General features: G+C 42.3%; 1 long non-coding RNA gene across 2 annotated transcripts; it reads left to right on the plus strand.

The window, feature by feature from the left end:
* The first annotated feature begins 83 nt into the window (after window positions 1–83).
* LOC143668896 (uncharacterized) lies at window positions 84–15,114 on the plus strand. Of its 2 annotated transcripts, XR_013168619.1 has the most exons (4): window positions 84–269; window positions 4,269–4,384; window positions 5,912–6,124; window positions 14,832–15,114. It is a non-coding gene; the product is annotated as an uncharacterized LOC143668896 (long non-coding RNA). The 2 variants fall into 2 exon arrangements; XR_013168618.1 differs by lacking the exon at window positions 14,832–15,114 and having other exon boundaries at window positions 5,912–6,660.
* Window positions 15,115–18,823: the final 3,709 nt, after the last annotated feature.

Here is an 18,823-nt window from a genome sequence, read left to right on the forward strand (position 1 = left end):
CTTTTGTTTAGATGATTTCCATGGAGATGTGTCTCCACCCATTCAAGGTGGGGTTGCTTACTGGAGCCCTTTAAAAGGGAACCATTTTGGAAAGAATTACAGAGCCTGTGCAGTCAGACACCTTTGGAGATGAAGAAGGAGAGCGCCCCCAGGGTTGGTTCATGAAACAAGAAGACTGGAGAGAAAGCTAGCAGAGGTTACCATGTTGGCCATGTGCCTTTTCAATTGAGAGAGAAACCCTGAATTTCATCGGTCTTTCCTGAGTGAAGGTAACCTCTTGTTAGTGCCTTATTTTGGAGATTTTTTTACTTTTTATATGTATTTTTTATATATAATAGAACATATATACAAAGCAAAGAAAGAAAAAAGCAGTAGTTTTCAAAGCTGTCTTCAACAACTAGTTACAGGACAGATCCCAGAGTTTATCATAAACTACCATACCATCATCTCAGATTTTTCCTTCTAGCTGCTCCAGAATATAGGAGGCTAGAAGGAATATTTTTTTATCGTCACAATTGATTTTTTCTCTTTTTTTGTATGAAAAATAACGTATACACAAAAAAGCAATAAATTTCAAAACACAGCACAATTAAATGTAGAACAGATTTCAGTTTGGTATGGACCACAATTCCACAATTTTAGGTTTTTATTTCTAGCTGCTCTAAAATACTGAAGACTAAAAGAGATATCAGTTTAATGATTCAGCAATCATATTTGTTTTTTAAGCCTACCTTCTCTGTATAACTCTACCATCACCTTTGATCTTTCTATCTCACTCTTTGGGGGTATTTGGGCTATGGCCATTCTAACTTTCTCATGTTGGAAGGGGCTGTCAGTAATAAGGGGTAGAGAGATGGAGATAGTTGATGTTCTGGAGAGGCTGAGCCCTCTAGGTTTCAGGTCTTATCCAGTCCAGGAACCCATTTGGAAGTTGTAGGTTTCTGGAAACTTAGCCTAGTGCATGGAACCTTTGTAGAATCTTATATATTGCCCTATGTGTTCTTTAGGATTGGCTGTGGTTGTTTTGGTTGGGGGTTGATAAGTTATGATACGTAGCAATGTCTAACTGACACTTGCATAAGAGTGACCTACAGAGTAGCCTCTCGATTCTATTTGAACTCTCTGCCACTGATACTTTATTAGTTACACTTCTTTCTCCCCTTTTGGTCAGGATGGAATTGTTGATCCCATGGTACCAGGGCTGGACTCATCCCTGGGAGTCATCTCCTGCACTGCCAGAGAGACGTTCACCCCAGGATGTCATGAATTTGGACATTTTTATAGACTTGTTTTAATTGGGACATTTTCATGGCCTTAGAACTGTAAACTAGCAATTTAATAAATTCCCTTTTTTAAAAGCTATTCTATTTCTGGCTTATCGCATTCTGGCAGCTAGCAAACTAGAACAATACCCTAGCATTTTCTCCATATGGACTCACAGGTCTCCTTCTTGGTCCTTGGGATTGTTGAATTATAACAATCCATCAATTGCTCGACAGAGAGCACCTAGGAAGGGAAACAGGGATTCAAGTACATTCTCACTTCCAAGTTGAGGGGTATGTAGAGGTCATGGAGATCAATTGTTGATTTCCAAACAACCCCCAAAACTGATAACTTCCTGTCAATAATTATAGGACCATTCGGCCATCATGAATTGGGCTATGAATTTCACAAGCTGGATCTCTTAACTACAATTGGTCTTGATCTAGGTGTAGCACACATGTTCACTATAACTGAGGGTCTAATAAGAGCCAACTCTTAGATGCCACAACCCCAACAAGGGCCATCTAAGAACTTTGAGCAGATTTAGAGGGTCAGGAGAGAGCCTTCCTCCTGCAAACGGGATATATCGCACCCAAACTCCATCTCAGCATGTGTAGAATGCAACCTGCCACAGACTGGAATTGAAATAGGATGTATTCTTCCATTTTCTCCTCTTTCCTCTTTCTCCTTGGGGAACCCTATACTTTAAACTCTTCAATCACACTAAGCTACTGTTTATGCCCACAAAAGCCCAGACATATTTAAGTGCCCCTCCTTTTGCTAGTCACTCTTTCCTGTTCATAGAATGTTCTTCCCTTCACTCTCCATGTCATCCACTCGTAACCGCTTAACCACCCTTCATAGCTCAACCCAAATGGACTTCTCTAGCTTTCCTACACAACCGCTCCCTGAGACAGACATGCATGTGGGATTAAAGACATCCCTCATCTTTAATCCCAGAGCACTTTATACATACTTCATTTATCCTCCTCTCACTGAGCCGGTAGACACTTGAGAGTTGATTTTGTTTCTTGTTCATCTTTCTAGCCTTAGCATTTGGCACCTAGTAGGAGTGCAGTAAATATTGAATTGAATACATTTCAATTTGTGTCCACCATCTGGTGGGATTTATACTCTTATGTTAATGACTACTCCAAAAGCTACCAGTTCCTTTAAAGCACACTCTGCTGCCCCCCACCCCCTACCTCCCACCACAATTTGTCCAGAATAGCACAGAAGGGAAGATGCATTGAGAGTAAACTTATTCCCCAAAGAAATACCCAGGTTTCACACACACACACACACACACACACACTCACAATCTTACTTACACATATACACACACAACCTTGCCCTTTCCGTCCACTGGGTAAGTCCAGATCAGGAGTGAAAGTCAAAGGCAAAGAAACTAAACTTCTTCCCCTACCACACCACATGTACACTTTCACAAAGTAAAAGAGGATTTCCCTACACACACACTTGTACCAAATTTCAAGTGAGGGGAATCGAAGAATGAGCTTCTCTGGCATACGTGGGTGTGACTTGCTTCTTCCCCCTGCATTCGTGAAGGTGACTGGCACCTTCTCTCCCCTTTATTAGAACACTTGCTTCCACATGACAGCTTGGCCATGGGCCACTACCACACGTCTATGTTTCCCCAGAATTTTTGGAAGGAAAATCGCCTGGGCAAAAAAGAATGATCTGTTTCTTAGTCCCTCACCAAATATCATCTTTAGCACTCCAATACCATTACTGTCAAGTAATGCCTTCTCCGGTACCCAGAGAAGGTACCTGAGGAAACAAGGGCAGAAAGCATAAGGTCAGACTTAGGAAACTCTGAGATAAATGGCTTAAATGGAACATTTGAAGATGCTTCTGGAATTTGTATACAGGAGTGGATATAGGGGAATGAGGAAGGGAAGGGAAGGGAAGAGAAGGGGAAGGCCAAGAGAAAGTTATAATCACTTGTTCATTCCTTGAAGATGTTTACAATTAAATGTATACATTTGGAGACCTATGGCCTTAGGTTCATGAGATGCACACCTGGAAAGGATGATGATAATCCATTCAGCAAATGTTTATTAAGCACGTGCAATGTGTCAAGCACTGTTCTAGGCACAGGGGATAAAGCCATGAATGGGCCCCACCTGCATGGAGCTCACAGTGGTAGCCCCATCCTGGCCCAGTGAAGCATCCAATAAAATACCAGGTCAGCACCCAAAATCTATTTAGTTCTTCACCAAAGAGGGAGAGCGCATTAATTATACCCAGCATGCAGTTTAGATCCCCTCTCTTCCTTTTCCCATTTGCATCTTCCTCTTATGCTGTGACCACCCCAAAATCTCTCTCCTCCCACTGCAAGCTCCTGGTTCCCTTGCAACCAACCTCAACCCTTCCTTCAATACAAAAGCAAAAGACTGAGGTGACAGACAGAGAAAAAAGTCAATAAATCATTACCTAAAGTTTTCTCCTGAGTCAGGAAGGGAGCCAATAGAATCCAGGGCCCCAAAACTGGGATCCCCACCAGACAACATGCTTAAACAAAAGCAAAAAATTGAAAAAGCAAAAATAAATCTTTCAGAGGCATCCTCCATGAAGCCAACTAGCCGCCTCTCAATTGGAGCTGACTCCAGATGGTGTTCATCAAGGAAGATGGTGAGAAGGAGCAGTGTTTATTGTAAGAACGTAAAAGACCCTTTGTCATTGTTTATTGACCACTCCTGACACGTCAAATGGCTAGTGGGCACTTAATCATTCTGTTGGATGGATATTAGTGTAAAAAAAAAAAAAGCACTCATCAAATCCTGAAGAACTGGCTTCTGCCTAAGAGCATTATCCCAAGACATAAAGTTGACAATACATTTTGCCAGACATTTTCATTCCTTGCAAACTAGTGAGCTAGACAGCCTGACATTCACCATGGGAGCCAGGATTTGCAGGCAATAGAAGTCTTGCTCAACCCCCCACCACCATCAAGAGTTATTTGTTCTGTTTTTGTTTTTCAGCTATCTCACCATCCATGAAAATAGGAATACAAACGTTTATTGAAACACTTCTACATGCCAGGCATCATGACCAGCCCTTTCCATGGATTGTTTCATTTACTACTCAGCTTTATGCAGTAAGCATCATTAATATCCCCACTGGAGAAGGAGGAAGTTGAGGTTCAAAGAGGTTAAGTGGCTTGCCCAGCATCCCACAGCTAATACCAGAAGGAGCTATGTAACCAACTCAGGAGGCTGGGCACAGAAAGCCGAAGTCTTAGCCTGGGTGTCCTACAGCCTCTTGTGAGCACAATGTCTGAGGTGACCAGTTGTCCACACCTGGGAAAAGAGAGGGAAGCAACCTTGTGTGGAGAAGCTTGTTCACATCTCACAGTAAGGCCATGCCTACGTGGCAGACTCATGGGGAAAGAACATAATTTTTACTAGTACTAGGCCAAAGGGATGCACAGACGAAATTGATCTTGAAGTTTCCAGACAAGTTGCTCTGAGAAAATAAGATCAGAAATCCAGGTTCTGCTATTTCTAGATCATTCTTTGGCAGACTGAACCTCTGAACCTCTCATGGACTACTTCAATCCTTCGGTATTTTGTCAAACCAGAAGCTGACTCTATCCCTTTTAAAACGTTCATTCCCTCCCCATTCCCCAAATTTCTGGGAAAGTTAAATTCTAGACTATTTGAGTTTTGTTTTTCTTGTTAAACCCACAAATGAAGGCTGTGCTGTTTAATTGGTGGCAGGATATTCTAATATTATTGTAACAAAACCCACAAAGCATAGATATTCTAATTTCTCTAAAATTATATATTTTTTCAAGCATTTGACTCTATCTTTCCTTTGTCTGGGCCATAGGGTTGCTCGAAGACAATTTAGTATGGAGTATATGGACAACTAGATCTAATCCACTACATTTCAATATTCACTTTGCAAATCAGAAACCATTTCAAAACACAAGTATTCAAATAAGTTTTGGGGGTGATACTTTCCCTATTTTCTCTTTTTTTTTTTTTAACTTTAAAACAGAATTACAACAGTAGTTTAAAAAGTGAGGCATAAAACTCATCTAGAATCACCTTAATCTAGCAAATAAGCTTTTCATTTTTCCTTCCAGATGCACACATAATTTCACACATCTGCCATCCTGTCCTGTACACTTTCAAATAAAAATATAACTCTTTTTTATTTAAATTATTAACTAGGGTTTGTTCCTTCTCCAACCGGCAGCAACTAGTAAATGGGCATTTATATGCATGATAAACTTTCTCAGTATTAGTTGAATTATGAATATTTGTGCAGTGCATTTAACTCTCTCAAACTGCTTTTACGTGCATTATCTCATTTAATTCGTACAGTAATTCAAAGAGGTATTACTGTTTCCCTAGATGCAGGAAACAAGAGTATATGTTGCATTACGGTGAACAGGTGTCAGCAAACTTTTCCTGTAAAGGCCAGAGAGTAAACATCTTTGGCTTTGCAGGCCATGGAGTCTCAACTCTGCCTTTGCGGAGTGAAAGCAGCCCCAAATGAGATGTCAGTGAATGAGTGTGTCTGTGTTCCAATAAAACTTTACTGACAGGCACCGAAAGTTGACGTTCCTATCATATTCATGTTATCACACATTATTCTTCTGTTGCTTTTTTTTCAGTGACTAAAGAATGGAAAACCTCTTCTGAGCTCACAGGCCATAAATAGACAGCCAGCAGGCTGGATTTGGCCCGCGGGCCACAGTTTGCCTGCCCCTGGTATAAAACACAGACCATTAGAAGTCAGAGGGACCTTTAGCAAGCTCTGGGTCAATTGCTCCTCCTTTCCTGGCTGAAGAGTCTGAGGCTTCCAGAAGCTGTGATATGGTGACCTGGTAGGACCAGATGTTCTGACTCCTACTTGAGTGCTCTTTTCCACCAAAAGGCAAAGCTTAAGATAAAAGCAAATAAGAGGCCAAATCAAGTAGATAACTGTAAAAATTGCTCGGCATCACTTTCAAAGACAGGAACATCCAGAGCTGCTTGCTTGGCCTGTTGTTACTTATGCAGACAGCTTCTGGCATGCTTTCCGAGGCTTGAGAAATGATAACTGGTTAGGCAAAAACGGTTCCAAGAAATAGCACAGTGACTTTTGCTCTGCTAATTCCTTGCACTACTATAATTTAACTCCTCTTCTGCCTTAGTTGGGAAATCCTGTAGAATGAGGAAATCGGGACTTGCGATATTAACTTTTATCATTATTTCACTCTTTATGCCACTTGAGCAGTCCAAAGTTAGGATGCAACCACCAAGCAGAGCAGATTTGTTTTCCAGGTAAGTGCTTGGTTGTGTAATTATCACAACAGCACAGGTCTGCTCTCTGCCTACTTTTTTTTGTTTGAACTCCATGGTTTCTTTGCCCCTTTTTCTTCTGTCTTCTACTGTTTCATTAGGAACAAAGCTTTGCTGGCTGAAGGTGGCCAGGGCAGCTGTCTCCAGATGCAGCAGTGGAGCTAGAAGGGACAGACATGCATTTAGCCTGCACTCCCCTTACCTTCCCCAAATCAGACATTCCGAGAGCTGGAGCAGGCATAGATGTATGTATTCATGTGCCTGCTTGCATGCAGAGAAAGTAGAGTCAGGGTTAAGCTCTTTGGGGGGATGGGAACAGAAGAACAGAAAAACTGAGCTTCAAGTCCCCTTTGAATCTCCATGCTGGGCTGGGCATTACAGGGCCAAATGCGTCCTGGGCCTTACATTTCACATCGCCACGTAGAAAGAGAAAAGGGCATTCTGTGTAGTCTTTCCTTTTCTCTAAACCATTGTCAACATCAGCCTCCACCTGGCTTCCTACTCTCTGGCAATGTCTGTCTTCCTTGCCTGGCTGCCAAGTCACTCAGTTTAAGAACCGAGTCACAACTCAAGCCCAGCCCCAGCTCCCTCCTCTGTACTCCCGTGTACCTTGTTCCCCCTCTGTTCCAGAACCTTCCACCTTTATTGACTGCTGGGCAGTTGGCACCCAGCAGAGTGCCTAACAGGGGATAAAACTCTCCCCCTAAATGCTGCGGAGTGAATAAACTGGGTTCTGAAAAATAAAAACTAGAATATAAACCTGGGCTTTTAATGAAGATTGTTCATTGGCCTCATAGGTGTGGCCACCCTGATGGGAAGGCTGGACTGAGCCCAGAGGCCCCTTTGGATCTCCAGTGGAACAGAATTTTCTAGAACTGTGAGATGCCTATTACCAAAGAGCCACCTGACCCTCTGGGTTGGGGGAGCAGGAGGGGGCCAGTGTTGGACTCTACTTGCCTGTTGGGTCCACGTTCAACATGAATGGATGTGCTAGTGGTGAGAGCACTTGGGTTTCCCAAATTCCTCCCACTTCTGTGAAGTGGGACAACAATGATGTCTACCAAATTCACCAGCATTCCCTTAGATGCGCGTTTTTGACATGTTCAAAGACGTGAAATAGGAGAAAACTAGAAAGTCAGCACTGTGAGGTCTACCTTAGCCCACCAGGTAACCTCTCTGTTCTTCAGACTCATCACCTCTACTTTGGGTAACTTGCCATACTTCTTCCTCTTTGCTCCCTCAATTGGGGTGTTGGCTGATCCAATTTTACATTGCTGCTCTTGACAAATATTTAGTTAGCATCTACTCTTCCTCAGGTACTGAGCTAAATTCTATGGGGGAAATAGAGGAAAATCTGAATTTCGGCCCCTAAGTCAGATGAGGGGGGGGGCTATTCATTTATACTCAATAACTTTTCTTATGCATCTATTAAATGCCAAGCACACAACTAGATCATAGGTTAAATGAGTTAATTAGGCCCATAGTTTAATGGAAAAAAAAATAAGCAATTACCCAAGTAATTGGAAGTGTTAGGGAGGGATTGGAATACATGGTTATTAGGCTCAAGAATGTCTGTTTGGATAGAAGTCATCCCAGTACATGTGTCTCATTGGATCCTAAATAGAAGTGCCTGAAACACAGTGGGGAGAGGGAGGTGGGGAAATTTGGGGGAAGGAACTTCAAGGACCAAATGTGCAGATGGCCTGAGGACACAGGCCTACAGTACTATTATTTAGAGAATAGCAAATATGCATGGGATAGGGTAAAGCTGGCAGAAAAGAAAGGAAGGAAGTGCCATGCTAAAATTAAAATTGACTATATATCCCAAAAGCAACGGAAAACCATGGAAAGCTCTTGAGCCAAGGAACGTAACTATCACATTTGTGTTTAGGAAGGATGATTGGGGATGCCGATAGAAAAGGAACAAATAAGACTAACAAAAAACTTAGCTTCAAGTCCCCTTTCGATCTCCAGTGGAAACAGAAATCATCAGAACTGTGGGACACCTGTAACAAAAGAGCCACCTGGCCTTTTGGGTTGGGGGTGCAGGAGGTTACCAGGTGTTCTACCTTGAGGTCTCTCTTGGCCCACCAAGCTTTGACAATTGAAAGACAGCCAGGACCTTCCAAGGCAGCAGCGCTGGGAGAAGATGCCACAATGCAATGGGTAAAGGAATAAATGGAAGGAGAGATTATGAACATGGCAAGGTGGAAAGTGACATGTGTTCTCAGCAAGGGCCGTGCCTTGCTGACCTGCATATCACAAGGAAGGAGGTGAGCTCCCTGAAAAAAAGGATCATGCTGGAAGCTTCCAGAAAATGAGCAAACTTGGGTCTGAACGACATGTGCTGTGCCCTTTGCTTTCCTTTTTAAGTGGAGTAGACCAGATCGTCCCTTCATCGCTGCCCGCTATTTGCAAAAACAACGTGTCACGATTTTCAAAGCACTGTCCCACATTCTCCAACACGCAACTGGCTTTTGGAGCAGATGTTGACGGCAAAGTCCTGCTGAAATGACTAATCGCCAGAGTGCACTGGAAAAACAACCCATGGTAGACGTTAAAATAAGGCACAATGACATCACAGCAGCTCAAGAAAGAAAGGATCATTCATGGCTGACAGGTGCTTGACATTTGCAAATCAGAGGTTTATTAACAGCAATTTAGCCCCAAAGCATTCCTACTTGACTATCAAATGAAAATCTAGAAACAAATGAATTCCACTAGCCTGTACGCACACACACCAAAGTTAATAAGAGTCAGGATTTATCGTTTATATTTAGTCCTATTTCTTAATTGAAAAGGATTTCCACCTCACTGCTACTTGCACTACAGGCTCTACCGTGTTTTGAAACTGTTACACAGTAAAACACAGGTTGTAAGTATTCAAACAATAAAATAAAGCAAAAATGTTGCTACTAGCCATTCACCCCAAAACCAAGAACTATTAAAGGACCTTGGCCAAAAAAAAGATTGCAGGGCAACTGAAGCCCAGGAATAGATGATACTGAATATAAATTTTTAAACATAATTTCATTTAAGTGTTAGCTAAATGCTTACTAGAGGGCTTTACCAGGAAAACAATCTATTGTCATATACGTGAATCATATGGAAGCAAGTTGATAAAATATTGTAAAATATAGAAGGAACTAATTTAGTCTCAACTCTGTGCATGCTAAGAAAGAAAGAGAGAGAGAAAAGGGAAGGAAGGAGAAAGAAAGAGGGGAGGAAGGAAAAAGAAAAGCAGCAGAGGGCGGGGAGAGAAAGGGAGAAAGGAAAGGGAGAAGAAACCAAAACATGATTCTTGTTATCTGGCCAGAAATATCTTCTAGATGGCTCATTCCTACTTCTGTCTCAATACCTCACTAGCTCTACTACCAATATTTTTTTCCTTCATAAATACGCTATCACTTCACCGCAAACATCCCACTGTAATGGCAAATTCAACATAATGAATTGGAATTGGTTCAAGATTTAATCATACAATTCCAATCCGAATCTTCCTGGCTCACCTGATATGAACATTTTTATGATTTTTTATGCACATTGACAAATGACTTTTTATTATACCCCACTGAAGTAGAAGCAGATATCTCCCTGTATCCATGCCTGCATTAAATATCGCTGTTTCAAAATTTTTGTTAAACTCACAAAGGTATATATGCTAATTTAAAAGTGGCATAGCATTGTAATGTTAGTTTGCATATCTTTGATTCTGAATTTTTTTCTGATCCTTCGTAGTTCCTATTCTGTGATTTTTCTGCACTTGTCTAGGTTTTTTTTTTGATGGGGGAGGGGTATGGAGTGGGGAAGCAGTGGTAAGCTTTCTTAAGAATGAATTTGAACTCCCTGTTTTCATTCATTTATTCTGCAAATATTTATTCAGTGCTAGGGACAGTGATCTAGGGCTGGGAAATGTAAACCGGTAGTCCTTCCATTCAAGGAGCTTACATTCTAGTGATATTTGAGATATCTGTTTCTGTTAAGATATTAATATATTCCGACATATTTTGGAAGGACATTACTTGCATTGTGACATCACATGATAAACTCCAAGCACAGGGCTTAGCTGTACCACAGTCACAGTTCTGCTTTGTGCTGTGTATACCTCAAGACGACACATGCACACACATAACACTCTCCTCCCCTCCCTCCCTTTTTTTTTTAGAGGGATGTAGCAAGTTTGCTTTTTTTTTTTTTTTTTTTACATGGGCAGGCACCAGGAAGCGAACCCAGGTCCTCGGGCATAGCAGGCAAGCACTCTTACCTGCTGAGCCACTGTGGCCCTGCTTATTTTTTTTATTAGCTGACAGTTATAATTTTTAAAAATTTTTTAAAACATAATAACATACAAACACAAACATTCTTACCATATGATCATTCCATCCTTGGTATACAATCAATAACTCAAAATATCATCACATAGTTGTATATTCATCACCATGATCATTTCTTAGAACATTTTCATCAATTCAGAAAAAGAAATAAAAAGAAAAAAGAAGAGAAACTCACATTCCGTACCCTTTACCCCTCCCTCTCATTGATTGCTAGTATTTCCATCTACCCAATATATTTTACCCTTTGTTTCCCCTATTTTTTTCTATACCTCTTTCCCCTCCATTTCATTGATCACCAGCAATCTATTAAATTTATTTTAACATTTGTTCCCCCTATTATTTATTTATTTCTAATCATATGTTTTACTCGTCTGTCGATAAGGTAGATAAAAGGAGCATCAGACACAAAGTTTTCACAATCACACAGTCACATTGCGAAAGCTAAATCATCATGCAATCATCTTCAAGAAACATGGCTACTGGAACACAGTTCTACATTTTCAGGCACTTTCCTCCAGCCTCTCCAATATACCTCAACTAAAAAGTGATACCTATATTATGTGTAAGAATAACCTCCAAGATAACCTCTTGACTCTGTTTGGAATCTCTCAGCCACTGACACTTTATTTTGTCTCATTTCTCTCTTCCCCATTTTGGTTGAGAAGGTTTTCTCAATCCCTTGATGCCGAATCCCAGCTCATTCTAGGGTTTCTGTCCCACGTTGCCGGACCTTTCCCTTCCTTTAAACAACCAACAGCCACGATTGCCCCGAAAACTCTTGCACAAATTAGTTACTGACCTTCCATTACACTTCTCAAAGATTTAATGCAAAGACCCCATACTCTTTCCCCCGCCGAAGCAAACCACCAAATAAAAGAAATTCTATGCCTGCAAAAATGCAAGCCTCAGAATTAGTCAGTGTGGGAGAGAGTCTATGCTTTAATAATGTGGCAGAAACAAGAAAGCAAATCAGAAAAAGGTTTCATTCCAACGCACTGGGGATACAGAGCCTAAGCATACTGGGACTTAAGGGTCCAGTCCCATCCAAGCACCCCCAAGGAATTCCAAACCCTCTTATTCAGATGGGATAATCTGCAAGCTTCCTGGAAAGAGGTTGCTCTGAGGCAAGAGTTAGGATCGCTCTTGTTCCAGCATCCTTGAATGCACCTGGGATGAAACAAGATGTGCATGTCTGTGTATCCTCCTTTAATTTGGGATGCCTCCGTTACAATATCTTACCAACCCATTATTTACTTCTTCCTGTTTCTAGTGTGGGTCTATTTCCACCGCCACCACCAACAATAACCAATGATTCTGTGTCCTCTTCCATCTGCATCATCTACTCATAAGATGGGTGCTTTATCTTGTTCCCCAGCTGCCAGTTCCCAGCCCCGGTCACCACACTCGGATACCCACCCACTCTCCTAACCTCCCCATCACCTCCTTCCAGCTGCCTCCTTTCATCATCCTATGCACTGTGGGCTGACTGTCCTCTCTCACCTCTTTCCTTCACCTTCTGACTCTCTCTGTCTGGCTTCTTCCTTGTTTTCAGTTTGCGGAAGCTACCAGAATGCAATATGCCAGAAATGGATTAGCTTTTACAAAGGGGATTTATTAAGTTACAAGTTTACAGTTCTAAGGCCACAAGAATGTCCAAATTAAGGCATCAATGAGAGGATATCTTCACGCAAGAAAATCTCTGTCACCTGGGAAGGCACCTGGTTGGCATCTCCTGGACCTTTGCTCCCGGGCTCTGCTGTCTCATTCCAGTGGCTTTCTATGTCAGTTCTGCAGGCATCTTCAAATGTCTGTGTCTAGGTGTTTGCTCTCTTGTAGGCTCTGACTCACTCTCTCCGTGAACTCTTTTAAGGACTCCAGTAAACTGATTAAGACCCACCTTCAATGGACCAAGTCATACCTCATGGAAATAATGTAATCAAAGGGCCCCACCCAAACAATAGGTCTGCCCCACAAGATTGGATTAGGATTAAAAGAACATGGCTTTTCTGGAGTACATGACAGTTTCAAACGAGCATACCCGTCTTGCTTACTCTCGCTCCCCACGGTTCAGTGGCCAAGCTGGGAGGACTTGGCCTTCTCTTTGAGTCCCAGTGCTGCTTCTAGGCCACTGAGTGACCCTCTCTCCATGCCAACCATTTACATAATGCCTCTCAAGGCGTTTCTACAGTGTACCCAGCAGGAGCCCGACCTGGAGCTCACCTAGACTGAATCCCACTGCCCCTCTCTAATCACAGCTCTTCAAAGGCCGTCTCTCTTCCATTGACCATCCTTGTCCCCTAGAGTTTCCTAACACTTCTGACCTTTGTTCTCATCTGAGCCTTCCATTACTCAACCCCTTTATACATTTGTCACCCTTTAATCTTCGGCCTGCACTGCCAGTCCTTTCTGGGATCCACAGTCCATTCTACATGTTGCCCTTTCAGAACGCTGTTTTCCCTGTTCCAGCACAGCCCTCAGCTGGTAAGGATGGGTCAGGCCAGACCATTGCTATGGCCAGCATTCACTCTGACCTGTTTTGATTTATTGGTGCCCCACTCCAGACTTCCATTCTGTAAATGTCTATTATTTCTTCCTCCTACCATTTCTAACATCCAACCCCACCTCCTTCTCTGAGAACCTCCCCCACCCAGCTCAGTCAGAAAGGGGAAGCTCTTCCACTGACCCTGCCTTCTGGTCATAGGTGATTGGACTGTTGGTAGACCCTGTCTTACGCATCCATAACTGAGTCAGGTTTTGTCAGAGTGCTGGGTTCCTGAGCTGCAAGAGGGTGAGTCAGGGACCTCCTAGGCTCCAAGGCCACCCAAATCCACACACAGACCCAAGTGACAGGAGAGAGGCCTTGCAAAGGCTCAGTCTGTAAAGAAAGAAGAATGAAGCAAACCTGCAGAAGATGTCAGAGACAGCGTGAGGACAATTTTCTAGTTCCCATGATGTCACCATCTACTTTCTCCAGCTGGGTTCTCTGAGGTTCTCCTGACACCATATAACAAATCTCCCTTTACTTAGGCTAAGTATGCTTTTGTTTCTTGCCACCAACCCATCTTTGACTAAGACACCTTTCAACACAGCTGCGGGACCATCCCCACCGCCCACTTTTTCATTCTTTTCTTTTACAGGAATGTTTGCTCGTTTCTATTGAGGCAGTCACAGCACACACAGAGCCTTATTTTTCCCTTGAACAAATGCTGCCTGGCCTCATCCCAAAGAGAACAAGCGGCAACCCCATGACTTAATCACACAACAGGTGAGCTGGTCCGTGCCAGCATTTACACCAATGGGGCTCAGACCTGCCTGAGCAATTTCCCTGCTAGAGTTTCCTAACAACAACCCTGACTGTGCTGGTTAAGTCGTGGAATATCCAAAAGCTCCCAGCACCTGTGGCCCAAGAGCCGCAGGAGGCATTCCAGCAGCTAGGGCCAAGTGGTATGTAGGAAGAAGTGGGGGGGAGGGATAAAATGTGTTCGAATGAACATTCTTCTTCTCAGATCACCTAGGACTTCAGCAGTAAGATGAATGGTTTCCAAGGCAACCGACAAGCCCAGGAGCCCACAGAAGATTGGAGATATCTCAAAACTCACTGAGACAAGGGTACCTTCCAAAATCCAAAATCCCACCACAGGCCAAATGTGTCCTTTCCAACTTTGGTCAAAAGTAAACTTCCCTCTGCAGAATTTATGGCTTTATGTAAAACATTCTCCTCCCGACGAAAGGCCATTTTTTTTTTCCTGATGGTTTTCTGATTTTGAAACTGTGTCATTGCTCCTAAAGATAGGAAAGTCCTGCCAACTTTTCTGTGGGATTTGTGTTGCTGTTGTTGAATGCCATCATTTTGGGGATATGGAAGCATGTTGCAATCTACTGCATTTAATTTGCTCATTCTGTCCTTCTTTTGCAGCCCTCATTCAGGCTTTTGTTTTCTGATGAAACATACTTGGGGCTTCAAATGGCATCCTGTAAGGAGCCCTTTAAAGGAAAGGGACAAGCTCTGGCATCATTCATCCTGCAAGTGGCAGGTATATTTCCCCTTCGGACAACACCCGGGGTTTGTGAAGCCTGTGTTTGAAGCAACCACCACCTGAAATAAAGACTGGCACTTCACATCAGCACGGGCAAACATATGCCTGGTTTTTTGTTTTTGTTTTTGTTTTGAGGTGGGGAGGGGTTGTTTCACAGCAGTGATGGAGAGTAATATGCATAATGAGAGTTCCTCTGTACATGTACAGGATGAATAAGAAATAAAGTAATAAGCCAGGGAAACCACGAATACCATCTTACACATTAGGGACACTCACGTCAATAGGCCAAGCCCGTGATCTTGAGGCTCGCTGTTGTGAAGCTTATTTATGTAGCAAAGAAGCTAAACCTACCTATATTATGCCTAAAAGTTACTTCCAAAGGACCTGGATTGTTGCTCAAATGTGACCTCTCTCTCTCTCTCTAAGCTCAACCCTGGAAGGAAAATCATTGCCTTCCCCTCTGTATAAGACATGAAACCCAGAGATGAAAGTCTCCCTGGCAATGTGGTTCTCCCACTCCCAAGGATGAGCCTGGCCTTGGCACCATGGGACCCACAATGCTTTCCTGACCAAAAGGGGGAAATGAAATATGACAAAATAAGGTATCAGTGGCTAAGAGAGTTGGGAGGCTACTCTGTAGGCTACTCTGACACAAGCGTCAGCTTGATATTGGTAATTACCGCGGATTGCCAAACCCCAAAACCTAAAGAACACCTAGGGCTCTCTCTGAAATTCTACAAAAGTTTCATGCACAAAGATTACTTTCCAGCACCTTGCAACCTCAAGATGGTTCCTAGGCCAGATAAGTCCTGAAACCCAGAGGGGCCAGCCTCTCCAGAACATCAGCTAGTTCCATCCCCCATCCCATATTATTGACAGCCCTTTCCAAAATGAAAAATCTAGAATGGGTATAGCCCAAATATCCCTAAAGATTGGGAGAAGAATCAAAGAAGAAGGACATCATAACAGAGAAGATACGATTTAACAAATGATATGACTGCTGAATCACTTTATTGATATTTCTTTTAGTCTCTTGGAGCAGCCAGAAAGAAAAACCTAACATTATAGAACTGTAACCCACACTGAACTCAAATCTTTGCTACAACTACTTGTTGCATTGTACTTTGAAATTTATTGTTTTTTTTGTATATATGTTATATTTCACAATTTAAAAATGTTGAAAGGAAGGGGAAGGGAAGGGAAGGGAAAGGAAGGGAAGGGAAGAAAGAAAGGGAGGGAGGAAGGAAGGAAGGAAGGAAGGAAGGAAGGAGGGAGGGAGGGAAGGAGTGAGGGAAGGAAGAAAGGAAAGAAGGAAGGAAGGAAGAAAGAATGAAAAAAAAAGTGATAGTTATTGGCAACCGATTTGCACGACACCTAGAATGTTTGGTCTTACGGTGATCACAGCCAGGCTTCAGCACCATGAAATGAGGAAAGAAAGCTGAGACACTGTCACAGGCATGCACAGTCAGTTTAAGTCTGTGCCCCAGACCCCATCGCATTGCTTTACTTACAGTTGGAGACTCAAGCTGTGCTTACAATCCATCTTCCTGGTTTATAAATACAGAGAGTTTATTTTCAGGCTTCTATACCATTTAGGCTGTGATTAAGAGGTTTGTTCTTGTCAGTTTTGATGAACCAGTTCATAGCTTTAAGTTTCTATTAACAAAAGACGTATCTATGAACTGCCTTTATTACTGAAATTCCCACAAGAAAAATAGTTTAATTCTGGGTGAGTGGGAAAGTTTCTAGTCCCCATCTCTTTCTTCTTTTTTTCAACCACTAAGGTAACTCCTTTTCTGGTTGATTTTGGATAGCTCAAGGTTTCTTAAGAACACCACTACAGCCTTGTTGAAAACAAACTGTACCATGAAATCCTGGTTAATGAGAATGACTTCTTCTGGTTCAGTAAATATTAAATGTATCGTGTACATAGGAAGAAGGAACCTGACAATCTATCAGGGCATCACTGCTGAACATATCCCTTGCAAAATACCCTGTTCCTTCTGTTCTGATTCTCTGCACATCGTATGACCCCCTATCTGCCCTGCTCTTTGGTGTATCTCCCCAGGATCTGCCCACCAGAAGAAAGGGCCCTGATTTTCAAACCATGTTCTTCAGTGTGAAATGCTTAGTTTCCCTGATAAACAGAAAGACATTCACAATATATTGTTAATTAAAATATCAGTTTGGGAAATGGTGAAAGCACACAGTCTCACACCCGGGGATTGCATTAGAGAAGGAGATTAGGGAGGCAAGGAAAAATGCAGAAAGAAAGGACAGGGAAGCTACTGCAGCAATCCAGAGAGGATGGTGGCTTGGACAGGAGTACTGTAGAGATAAGTACATGAATTAATTGAATTCTGGTTAGTCAGGCAATAGGGCAATGAGATTTTAATCCTTCACATTAAAATCCTTATTTGGATTTATATTTTGACTAGTGCATTTCCTAATATAACTTATGTGGACAGCTTAATCTAGCACCATAGTACTTGGAACCTTGTGTAGGGCATGAGATTTTGTAGGGATTTATGCCCAGATAAATCCCAGAGAGATTTGTACAGTGAATAGGCAAGTATTTGTGGAGTCCCCTAGGGGGAATGGTGAGAAAAGGGGAAAATTCAACTTCCCCAAGTGGAGAATGCTTGATATTCTCACAGGCCATGGGGACAGCCAAAGCAATAGGCCGAGCCTCCAATCTTGGGGTTTGTTCATATGAAACTTAATCCTGCAAAGGATAGGCTAAGCCTACTTAAAATTAGGCCTAAAAGTCACCTCCAGGAGAACCTCTTCTGTTGCTCAGCTGTGGCCTCTCTCTCTCGGCCGACACAGCAAGCAAACTCACTGCCCTCCCCCTCTCTACGTGGGACATGTCTCCCAGGGGTGTGGACCTTCCTGTCAATGTGGGACAGAAATCCTAGAATGAGCTGGAACTCAGCATCAAGGAATTGAGAAAATCTTCTTGACCAAAAGGGGGAAGAGCGAAATGAGACAAAATAAAGTGTCAGTGGCTGAGAGATTCCAAACAGAGTCAAGAGGTTATCCTGGGGGTTATTCTTATGCATTAAATAGACATCACCTTGTTAGTCAAGATGTAATGGAGAGGCTGGAGGGAACTGCCTGAAAATGTGGAGCTGTGCTCCGGTGGCCATGTTTCTTGAAGATAACTGTATGATGATATGGCTGTCACAGTGTGACTGTGTGGTTGTGAGAGCCTTGTGTCTGATGCTCCTTTTGTCTACCTTATCGACGAACAAGTAAAACATATGGATTAAAAATAAATAAATAATAGGGGAACAAATGTTAAAATAAATTTAGTAGATTGAAATGCTGGCAATCAGTGAAGGGGAGGGGTAAGGGGTATGGTATGTATGAATTTTTTTTCTGTTTTCTTTTTTTCGCTTTTTCTGAATGGATGCAAATGTTCTAAGAAATTATCATGATGATGAAATATACAACTATGTGATGATAGTTTGAGTTACTGATATACAACAAGAATGGAATGATCATATGCTGAGAATGTTTGTGTTTGTATGTGGTTATGTATCATAAAAATAAATAAATAATTTTTTTAAAAATCAATTTTAAAATATCCTTATTTGGGTTCAAGCAACTTCTCATTCACACGCTTGGGGCATGATTTTAGCCATTGCCGTATAAGTGGGAAAGGCCAATTTATTGTATCAGTCAGCAAAGGCTAGGTTATGTACATAACAAACAACCCCAACATCTCTGTGGATTAAACAGCAAGCTTGTTCCTCGCTATATACCCCAACACTGGCCAGATCAGCAGAGTCCCTCAGAAACCCAGGCTGACAGAGGCCCCATCTCCTCACACACTTCCACAATCACCTCTGTGGGGGGAGGGTGGTGG

The sequence above is a fragment of the Tamandua tetradactyla genome, chromosome 25 (assembly GCF_023851605.1).
Source record: "Tamandua tetradactyla isolate mTamTet1 chromosome 25, mTamTet1.pri, whole genome shotgun sequence".
Lineage (NCBI taxonomy): Eukaryota > Metazoa > Chordata > Mammalia > Pilosa > Myrmecophagidae > Tamandua > Tamandua tetradactyla.